Genomic DNA, 10,716 nt, shown 5'->3' with positions numbered 1-10,716 from the left:
ATTTGTGACACGTACGGAACGGCGTATTCCTGTACACCACGCTCCATTACTCGCTGCTGGCGTAGCCTTTGGCGCGTCTGGATTGTCAAGCTCTGGACAAAAAAAGGGGTGTGCTATCCTGGAGGCAGCGAGGCTCTGTGGTGAGGTATCTCGGGTAGGATCGTAAAATATGCTGGTTTCGGGGCTGGGAACTGTTCATTTTTTTCCTACCCCCCCAACTATCTGATTTTGAAAATCGGGAGCGATGCGCAGCTTGGCACGAGCTGAGGCTGTGAAAGCTCCCCCCTTTAAGCCTTGTCTGTGGGTGAGCAACAGGCTGATGCTCCCCCAGCTTTTACTTGGAAAAAGAGCAAATGTATTGCCCGTCAGCCTGCTCTGGTCGAACTGTGTGTGAGCGTGGAAAGGACCAAGTTCTGTGCTTGGGTTAAAAGCCTCCCTGCTGCGTCTCGCTGGGGGAGAGAGAGTTTCAGAGCATTTCTGTGGTCACTCGGTGCCAGCGGTGGGGCGGGATGGAGGCAGCCGAACCTATTTCTCTCTCCTCAGAGGTGGAAGCGCAGAGGAGTAGCTAATGCCATCCCTAACAGCGTTACATAGTCATGAGGTTACATCAGTGGGTGATGATGCAACGCTGCTGGCATATGATGCAGTGTCAGTATGCTAATACTGTACCTTAATATAGCTGCGTTACGACTTTTTTGTAGTAATTACAGGCCGGTAGTCATACGTGGAGCTGTTTAAAATCATTGGTTCAAGTTCAGACGGTGCTGGTGTGATGTTTGTGAGGCTCATGCAAGGCAAGGGGAGGGATGTGGATGGATTTTTCGGCCGGCACGTGTACACAGGTATGATGTTTGGCCCTTTTAGGGACCTCTCTGCCCGGCCTCAGGTTTGAACTGGAATTATCCCTTTGCTGTCAAAGGAACTGTAACTGTGGAAGGAACCCCGGGCTTACTGTCTTACGGTCTTACACTTCTATTTCTGGGTGTGCTTGTTAGCCCTCCCCATCCATATGAGCTATAAGCATTCTCGCTTTCCTACTGAATCGCTCCTTTTTGGGGGGGGGGGGGGGGGAAGAAGCAGCGATGCTTGGGGCAAAGGAAGTCAACTTCTGACATCGCTTGGATGGTGCTGGAAGTATTTAAAAAACTAAGCCTAAAATTCATTGAGGCCACATCTGCGATCATCTTGGGGTTTTCAGCGGTACCTCTTGAAGTGGTGCCCATGTTGTAAGGTCCCTGGCCAGTCCTCAGCCAACCCACAGGCGCAGTATCTGGTGCAGGACGTTGGGAAGGACAGGACTGAGAAGGCGCTGTAGCGGTCAGCAAAGCCCCAGGTTTCTGCTTTGATGGAGCACTCGCTTTACGTGTAACTCCTGAGTGGAAAATGCCGGTTTGCTGGCTAAATTTAGAATGTTTTCCTTGAGCGTGTTTTGAACCACAAACTTCTACATGCAATATCGCGATGTTACTTGCTGATAGTAGGTATTAAGTGTACTTGCACGTTTAAAAATTCAAATCTTCAGGCATCAGAACTTATTCTTTTGATCCATGTTTCCCTTTTATGTGTCTTGTGGGGTACGAAGTTGCGTGCTCTGTACGAGTTCCCGTGTGTGATACGTCCCCGTGCAGGTACAGGCATTTATCCTGCCTAGAGGTGCTGCTCAAATAGGTCACAACAGAAAAGCTGGGAAGCCAACGTGCAGTGTGTGCGTTCCCCTTTTGAATGAAAACACACGCGCTGAGCTCTCATTACAAAATGCAAAATGAACTGTGGTGTGGAGGGTTTGGTGTGTTTGTTTTTTTTTTTTTTTAATTCCTTCTCTTAGAACACCCAACATCACAGCCCTGTTCAGGCACTTGTCGACTTCCAGTTTGTATCTTTTTCAATAATAATCTAAGTAACATGCAATTGCATGGTGGGTTTTTTTTTTTTTCCCCTCCAAATGTTCCTGGAGCCTGTGGTATCTGAAAATATGGTTGATTTATTTTTAGGCTTGGGGAAGTAACGTTTGCTTTTGTGTAATGCTATTCGTGTTGGAGGTATCGCAGCACATGGGCTGTAGACCAGTGTGTGAAGTGCAGTGTCGTCAGAGTATTTTGTTGATTGGAGGAAAAAAAATGGTACGCGGGTACTCTTCCCTCTTCTCCTGGCATTAGGCAAAATAAACGTTAAGCACGTGCTGCTGATGGACTAGGAAACTCCAGGGCAGCCTTTCATTTGGGTTCTTCTTGAAAGTCTGTTCCTGAGAGTTGCATCAGGCTCTCCCTGTGCTACCCATGCTGCTCGGTTTAGATTTGTGCCCTTAAAACTTATGAGCTAGAGTTTGGCACTTCATATATAGACATTCCGCTTATTTATGCATTCCTATTATGATTGATTGGTGTAAAGACTTGCTTGGGATCCTTTTTTTTTCCCCCACCCCAGCTTTTCTAGCCACCTTCTCCCTCCCCTTCTCTCTGCGTTTCTGAGCATCCCTTCACCTGGGGAACTGGGCGTCTTTGAATATGCTGACCCTCGTGCAGCCAGCGGTTCCTGCTTTATTTCTTACGCACCAGCTGGAATTGCTGAGATTATTCACTTGTGATATTTTCTACCTGCTTGGCACCGCTCAGTCTGAACGCCCTGTGTCCATCAGTGAACCTCACTGTCAGATGAATCATATGTTCATTTTCAGGTGGGGAAAAGGAGAGTGAATTGCCCGAAGTAAGCATTACAGGACGGGGACAGAGCAAAGGTTAAGGTTTATTAATACGCAGTTTCCTATGCTGGCTTCTTGCTGTTCAGCGCTTCTCCTCGTCCTTCCCCGACTGCTGGAGGCACCGGTGTTTCTAGCTTTCATTGCCTTTAATTGCATTCTCTGGTATTTGGCTTCTTGGTGTGTCAGATCCTGGGACTCTCCAGCAGGGCACCAGTAAACAGCGGGTGTTTACCTGTGAGCATCGGTGTGACCTGTTTGGCATCACCTCGGGAGACTGTGGCTACCACGGGGCAGGGAGGAATTCTCCCGGACAGCTTTCCTACCTCTTAATTACAGAGCGCCTCTTCGTTGCGCTGGGGCTTTTTAACCTGTTGTCCGCTATGCTCCTCTCTTTCCAGCCCGAGCGAGGCTGGAAGGCAGCGTCGTGACTCTCGCTTCATGAGCACAGATCGCTCTCTTTGAGCGAAGAGGGCATTTGGAGGGGAGGAAAAAAAAAAAATCTGATGAGGCCATTTGGGCTGTATGGGAGAAACCCAAGGTTTAGCAAAGTTTTGCCCGCTTTTGATGTGTTGACTCTTAAGAAAAAGTTTGGATGTGTTGCTGTTTCTGCATACTGAAATGAGGCAGAAAGTGGAAAACCTTCGCTACGTGCAGCTGTAGCAATGCCCTTTTCTCTCCTCATTGCCTTTATTATCAGTACGACGCAGCTCAGCGTTGCAGCTTGAGCGCAGGATGGTGCTGGTCGGTGTCTGGCCGGAGCTGTTGATGCGGTGCAGCTCGGAGGTGTGGTGGGCAGATGCCAGGTGTTTGTCCCTGTCATTGCATCTTGAAAATCGCACTGCTCGGGACCAGCTGGGGTCCTGTGTGCTGTGGTAACCTGTTCTCCCCTTCACGTGTGCTTTCCTGCCCTCCTGGAGGGGAAGTTTTACATTGCCTTGGATAAGTCACTTAAACCTCTCGGTACCTTGGCTGTCCCATCTGCAAAATGGGTATAAGCATGTGTCACAAAGGTCACAAAGCTTACAACAACCGTTACTTCTGTCTTAATCTTCACCTTCGTTAGCTTTTTTTCTCTGAAATGATTTAACCCCACATCATTTTGTTTTTCAAACGAGAATTGCTGGTAGGATTGAGGATGAGAAGAAGAGGGGGGGAAAAAAGAATCGCCTGGCTTACCTCACAGTCTGCGATGCCGGTTTGTTGTACTAGGAAATGCAAACATTTGAAGGATCTAGGAGTGTAAAATTTAACAGCCAGCCACAGACGCCGAAGGCCAGACAAACACGGGGAAGGAGCGTCACGTGGCTAACGGGGACTTGGCAAACCTCTAGGCCGGGGAAGGAGGGAGCTCGCCCCCGACTCTCGTGCTCGTTAGTGAGGACTTTGTGTCTTTGTAGGTGACGTGCGCGAGTTGGGTGAGTTTTCGAGCTCTGCAGAATTGTTTTCTGTATATCCCTTATAACTGGCGGGTCTGTCCCCGCAGCAGGGTCGAGTCTGTGCGCCTTGAGCCAAGACGTGCGGAAGCTTATGATCAGGCGTGTTTATCTTGTCTTTTATTTTTAAGAAGGCTCCATTTCGGGAAGCTGTTTCTCCTCCCACTGTTGTCTTTCCTGGAGAGCCCTTGGGCATCAACTGGACTCCTTGGGTCCTCCCTCCAACTTCTGGTTTGTGCACAAACCCAACTGATTTGCTGACCCAGACCTGATGGGGATCCTTTCCTGGTCAGAAGTCTTCTGCGGCTCGGTCAGGTGCTGCTCACGTTGAGCAGAATACAGCGAATGGTCTGTATCATGGAAGTGATTGGAGTCTGACCGAGCTCCAGGAGTTCAAGTGTCAAAGAGCTATTTAACACGAGCATCTCTGAGTGTATCTCAATCTGTTCTGTTTGTGTTCATTCTTACTAAATTCTGGGGTTTGGGGCTTGGTGGGTTTTTTGTTGGTTTTTTGTTTTGTTTTGGCGGTGTTTGTTTTTTTTTTTTTACTCTGAGTTAAGCACTTCAGCCTCTATTCATTCTCCTACTCCTTTGTTTCCTTTCCTTCTCTTCCCCCTCCCTCCTCCCCTTTTTCTCTCCTGAAAGAACACCAAAACCATCGGTATTTTGCAAGAAGAAAGGAGTTTTCGTGGCTATTTTTGGGTGACCCTCCAGGTGAGGCAGTTTGGCCATGACTTGCCTCCTCGGAGCCATTGGCAAGTTTGGCGTTCCAGGTGATCCGGCATTAAGTTAGAGCTCTGCCGGAAAGCCTTTGCTCCTGCTGTGTTTGGAAGAAGTGTTGGTCTCCAGTTCCTTTAACAATTACAAGGTGACTAACAACTTGAATGCAGTTTCCCTGCTAATTTGCAGTGCCCTGTAGTAAACTCTGCTGTGGCATGAAAGGGGTCAGTGTGTGAGCGCTTCATCTTCTGGTTTTGGTGTCTTGTGCGTCACCTTCTGTCTTGGGCTTATTCCTGTATAAACACGAATCAAACTAAATTACAAGTCGTGCCCAAATCTTGCTGGACCCGGTAGCCCAAGCCATGTGGATGGAGAGGCGGGCAGCAGTCTACCGCACTCCCAGTCATCTGTAACAGCCTGGGCTTTTTGCTGCCCTCGCTCCAGCCGTCTGGATGGGAGCTGGAGGGAGAGGAACCGCGGGGGGGGAAGGAAAAAAAAAAAAAAAAAAAAGCTGATAAAAGAGCACTCCCACAAGGCAGGAGATAAGCCCTGACATGAAGTAAACACCATTCCTCCCCCTCTGCCCCCACTTCCAGTGTCTTCAGCTGAATATAAATGGGTATTTAAAAAGTCAGGTACCCAAAGAAGTTTCTGAAACCCCTGGCAACAAGGGAGGCTGTATGGTATTTTCTTATTTTTACACCCCAGCAAGTGAAAATAACTCATTGCTGCTTAACTGTGTAAGTAAGGTGGGGAGCTCCAGCAGAGAGTAGGGAAATGGATATTCTGCCTCACCTGATGGGAGGAGGTTCCGCGAACTCTTTATGTCGTAACGACGAATTCTTTAGCAGTAAATGTTGTTAGTCGAAGTACTGACAAAAGTGGGTAACAACCACTAAGAATGTTAGGTGGCACCTCAAAAGGGTGGTGTTTTGTTTTTTTTTTTCAATCCTATTTGAGGGGACACCAGATGAACACTGATAGCTGTGGAAGTAAGAGCGAGCTGATCTCAAGGCAGTGTATTCCCCCCCTTCTCTGTTAAATATCCAAAATAGGTAGGAGTTTATGGTGGGATCTTTGCATTACCGTGTGAGATTGCTGAAGCCTTTAGGCTTATTTTGTAGCTTTTCAAGGGGAGAAAAAAAATGAAGGCTTGATTGTGTTTTCAGTTAGTCCTGAAACTGATTTTTGACGTGACCCATCTCATTCACTTAGGGGTACGAATACCCAACTTTATGACCTGTAAGACTGTAGGAATTAGCATTCAAGAAAGCTTTTCTTTAGTTCAGTACAACAATTCCAGCTGAGTGGTGCTGGTTTAACTCGCTTCTTGTTTCCTAACTCGATCTAGATGGAGAGACTCTTGTCAGTGCTGGCTGCTGAAGCTGCATCTCCCGCACCAGGCGATTACCCCACGGCTGGCGCAGTCGTTAGCAGCAGGTTTTTCTTAAAACAGTTTTGTGAATGCCCAGAGCGTGGCCGGACCGAACGGAGCCCGGCGCCGGTATGGGATGCCATTGAAACGGGGCAAGCCTCGTCGCAGCGGCAAAGTCACTTTTGGGACTGTTCTGTCGGGGAAGTGTTGCTGAAGGTGGTCGGTAGTGGCTTTTCTCTGAGTCTGATTTATGCTACAAATACTGAAGACTTCCCAGATCCTAAAATGAGTCAGAAAAATGAATCGTTAAATTTCATGCTAACGCTGATTTACCTATTGGTGTAAGTAGGAGCAACTTCCTTGCCATGGCCTGTTAGCTATGCCCAGTATGTTCAAGTAGCCATGTGATCACGAGCTTTGAAATGCTTGCAAGAATTAGAGGAAGTAAACCGAAGGCATTCATATTTAATAGGATCTTAGAAAATCCTGTCTCCAACAGAATTAGGTACTGTGGTTGTGCGTGTGTCCCTAGCGTTGCGGTATGTACAAACACGCTGAACCACCTATTGAGGTTCATACACAATAGCAAATTTTCTGCTTTTCACTGTAAAATAGCGAAATTACATACGTGCCGACTGCAGGCCCGGCGCTCGTGTTACGCTCTGTAGGATGCTGTTGAGCATGGACTTCGGAATTTGCTTTCTGCTGGCTGGCTTGTTTGGTTTTAAGGCTCCTGAGACGTCGTCTTTGAAAGCAAGTCCCTGGTTGTTTCAGTAGTGGAAGAACCCTTGCCTCGCAGCGTCGCTGCTTGCTTCTGCGCGCTGCCCGCGCGGGGCGTCCCGTGAAGCTGCGCTCCGTCTGTGTCCGGGCTGTGCTGGGGAAGGCCGAGGATGCTCTCTGGGCAGTATCCCTCCTTCCTGGGCCATGCATGCACTAGGGAGAGCTGTGCCTTTAATGCCTTGATTAACTCTATAAATGTGATAAGAATTGATGTCTTTTAAGCTTTTTTTTTTTTTTTTTTTTAAATTCAAGTTCAATTTTGTAGTTGGGGGCAGGGGGAAGGAAGATGACGTTTGTAACAGCTTTTCTATACGTATTCCGGAGAGCCGATGATACTGGGAGAAGACTGGCTCATGGTGTAGCTTTCTCTGAGAGGAAGAATCCCGCTGAGGAGATGACATTCCCTGCAAAACTTGAAAAGTAATCCGTGTGTAGCTTTCGGAAGCTCAGCTCGAGACTAATCCGGGTTGGCTATGCGTAATAATTCTTATTTTCATTAAAGTTACGCTCCAAGTAGTAGGTAGCACGTACAGTTAAGGCTAACGTTAAATTAATGTCGCAGTTCGTGAAGGGCTGCTGCTCCGTGGGCTACGACGGGAGGATCGAACAGGAGGATCATCACAGAGAGAAACTTCTGGATTGCTCTATCAATAGGCCTGGATATATTTTGCAAATCCTGTTTGCGGGGAAGCTTATGACTAGTCAGGATAGAAGCAGCAACGTTGACCAGTGGCAGAGCGCTCGGGACGGAAAGCGCAGTGTCTTTGGGGTGGTCTGGCATACAGCACGCGTGGAAGGGGTTCTGTGGCTGGAAAAGCTCTGAAATTCTCCTGCATGCTGAAGAAAGCGAACTTTTTGCTTGACTCTTTTAAATAAATATTGCGAGCTTTGCGGTGGTGATCGCGCGCTTCTGGGCACTGCGGGAAAGCTGGGATCTGGGAGGCAGAGGGCACCTCCACGCTGCTACCTGCAGCCTTTGTTCCATTAGGCTGTGTTGAAAGTATTTCAGCTTCTGCTTTTTCTCCTTCCTTTCGCAAAGGTTTCCAGAGGGGGAGGTATTAATTCCTTTTGCTGGACCAAAACCTGTTTTTTAAACCTGAAGCTGATGGTTTAACAAGGACTTGTAAGCGATACAAGTGGCTTGGGGAGCAAAAGCACGTGAATCATGTCGGTTAAGACCTGATGGGTAACTTATTTCTGTGAGGTGCCTGAGAATTATGGTGGTGAAGACTATAGAAGTAATTGAATAAGACTCATTTTAATATTGCGCATGTTATTGATCCCTTAGGCCATTTAGATACGCAAACTTGATAAGGAGATCTCCTTTGCAAAATGCTGCTTGATGTAATTGTAACACCTCTGGTTGTTTTCTACCCAAAACACCCTCGTGTTCGTGTGGAAGTTGGATGTTGTTGTGCAGAAAGCCACTGAAGTAAGAGAGCGCCTAAATTTCATCTTGCTCATCCTCAGTATCCGTCTGCTTTCTGCTCCTTCTGGGCCGAGGGATCCTTACGGGTTTGTTACCAGCGGTTAGGCTTGCTCAAGGTTAAAAATCCCCCTCGATCCTGCGGGTGATAATGACAACTTTTATTTCCTTTTCCCTTCCAACGGCAGGACCAGGGGCTAAACGTCAGCCCCACGGCCTTCGTGTTTTCATGCAGGCGTGGCTGTGTGCGAGCGTGGCTGGTGATGCTCGGCGCGCAGTGCTCCCCTTTGATCTCGGGTGGGGGATGCAGTGTGCATCCAGATCAAGTTTTGTGTGCCGAGGCTTTTGAATTAATTAATGATGGTGGCTGTGCTCGGCTTCCCCTGTAAATAGGTGTGGCCTCTGGGTCCCTGCCAAGTTGCCATTTCATTCCCTTATTTGGATTTCTGAACGGTGTCATTCTCTACACACACCCTCAGTTAGGTTTTTAAATAATATAGTTGGGGAAACTAGAATTGCTGCTACAAAATTATTAGCTTATGGGTTATTAACGAACTCCTACAACTGAGATTAAGAACGTGTCATTAGTGGAGGATGGTATCTTGAGCTCCCAAAAAAAATTTTTTTTACAAAAAAAGGGTTACTGCTGTGTTGCCAGTAGCTGATGCTGAAGCCAGGTAGGCACAAACCAAATTACTCGGGAGGAATCAAGTTATCATGTTTTCGTTGATGCCAGGTCCCCCATTTAAAGGCACTGGCACTTGGTGAGCGCAAACTGCCCCCGCAGAGCCCAGCAAAGCCTGGTTGCAGCGGCGAGCATCGGCGAAGCAGCTGAAAGCCAGCCCCGAGCGTGGCATTCCAGAGCAAGCACAACGCATGCAAACCCCACATCTTACTCGATGATGAAAGTAGAACAGATTTTTCCACCAGAGCTAGAAATAACAATTTGCCACCCCCTTTTTTTTTTTTTTTTTTTTTTTTTTTTTTTTTTTTTTTTTAAGTTGAACGTTGCCGCTCATTTTAGTCTCCATCTCTCCTAATGAGCTATCCAGAGCTTTCCAGTCTTCTTCCTTGGGGTTGTTGGGCACGGGGTGAAAGAGGTGATAAATTCATGCACACATCCCTCTTCTTCCCCTGTTTAATATTCCGCCAAACAGTTCTGCAAATGATTTCGTAGTGCTGCCTCTTTGCATAGAAAAGAGACACCCCCTTCCTCTGTCAAAAATACATTCTACATCTGAAAACAGAAGATAGTAATTCCAGTTTTTAAAAAACATGTTTATACAACACTCCACAGCGACCGGCACCATTAGGCGATTAGACTGTGCTTTGATTAAAACCAGTTGATTGCAGCTACTCGGTGTGGATGGAGGAGAGCTGGACCGGCTCGGTCCTCGTGAAGGAGGCATGGAGCATCTCTGTCCTGCAGCGTCAGGCGCAGAGCCGGCGGCGTTGCGCTGGATTGCTCTGGAGGACCAAGGCGTGAGGGATAGGAGCCCTTCCATGAATCCAGTAGGTCTTGGTGCCGGGTGAGGATCAACATAACTGCCCGTAAATACAGAGTAACTGAAAAATAGCTCAAACTGCGCTACGTATGAAACAAAGAACCCCCAAACCAAAACCCTTCCGTCTATTTTTAGCTCTTCTTGGTGTTCTCTCCTTTTGCTTAACAGCAGATACTACAGTTCCTCTTCTCGAAGCGGGCGCTGCTTTGTTCGTGTCTGCTGCTTGGCTGCTGTCTCTGACATGCAGGGTGCTTTTTGTTGTTCCTGCAAGTCAGCCTCTTGCAAAGATTTTGATTTAATGAGTCAGGTCTACCCATAGAGTGATTACAAAGATTAACTTGGATAGATGCGAAACAGATGTATAGAACTGTTTGGACCTGGCTCCGATGCAACCTCTTAATCAGTGGTTTCATCCTTTCTCTGACTTAACTCCAGTTTCACAGTTTAAACTACTAATTCTAAAATTAATGACAAATAATATTTTCTTTCTGTTTCACTCATGGACTTTCCTAATTCCTTATCGTACCTCTCTGTTGCTTGGAGTGAGAACATGACGTGGCTTAGATGCTTCTGTATAAGGGCATGCAGCTCTAAAAACCAAAGCAGAACAAAACTGGCCTACCCAAAGGGTTGCTCTAACTTTATCTCGAAACAGCCAGCTTTGGTAGCTCATTTTATAACACATTGCTTTTGCGAAACTGAAGTGTCTTGGAGCAGTTTCCCGTGGACTTTTTGAGGAATAACTGGGTTTTTTCAGAGATTTTCGGGGGAAGCGTCGT

The 10,716-nt window shown here is 47.3% G+C and overlaps 1 protein-coding gene across 3 annotated transcripts in view; it reads left to right on the top strand.

Moving 5' to 3' along the window:
- GATAD2A (GATA zinc finger domain containing 2A) overlaps nucleotides 1–10,716 on the top strand; it is a 48,428-nt gene that overhangs the window by 896 nt on the left and 36,816 nt on the right. The window lies entirely within an intron of this gene.

This window comes from Egretta garzetta, unplaced genomic scaffold, assembly GCF_000687185.1.
Source record: "Egretta garzetta isolate BGI_Z169 unplaced genomic scaffold, ASM68718v1 scaffold683, whole genome shotgun sequence".
NCBI lineage: Eukaryota > Metazoa > Chordata > Aves > Pelecaniformes > Ardeidae > Egretta > Egretta garzetta.
Note: the sequence above shows the minus strand (reverse complement) of the source record. Positions and strands in the feature narration are given on the sequence as shown.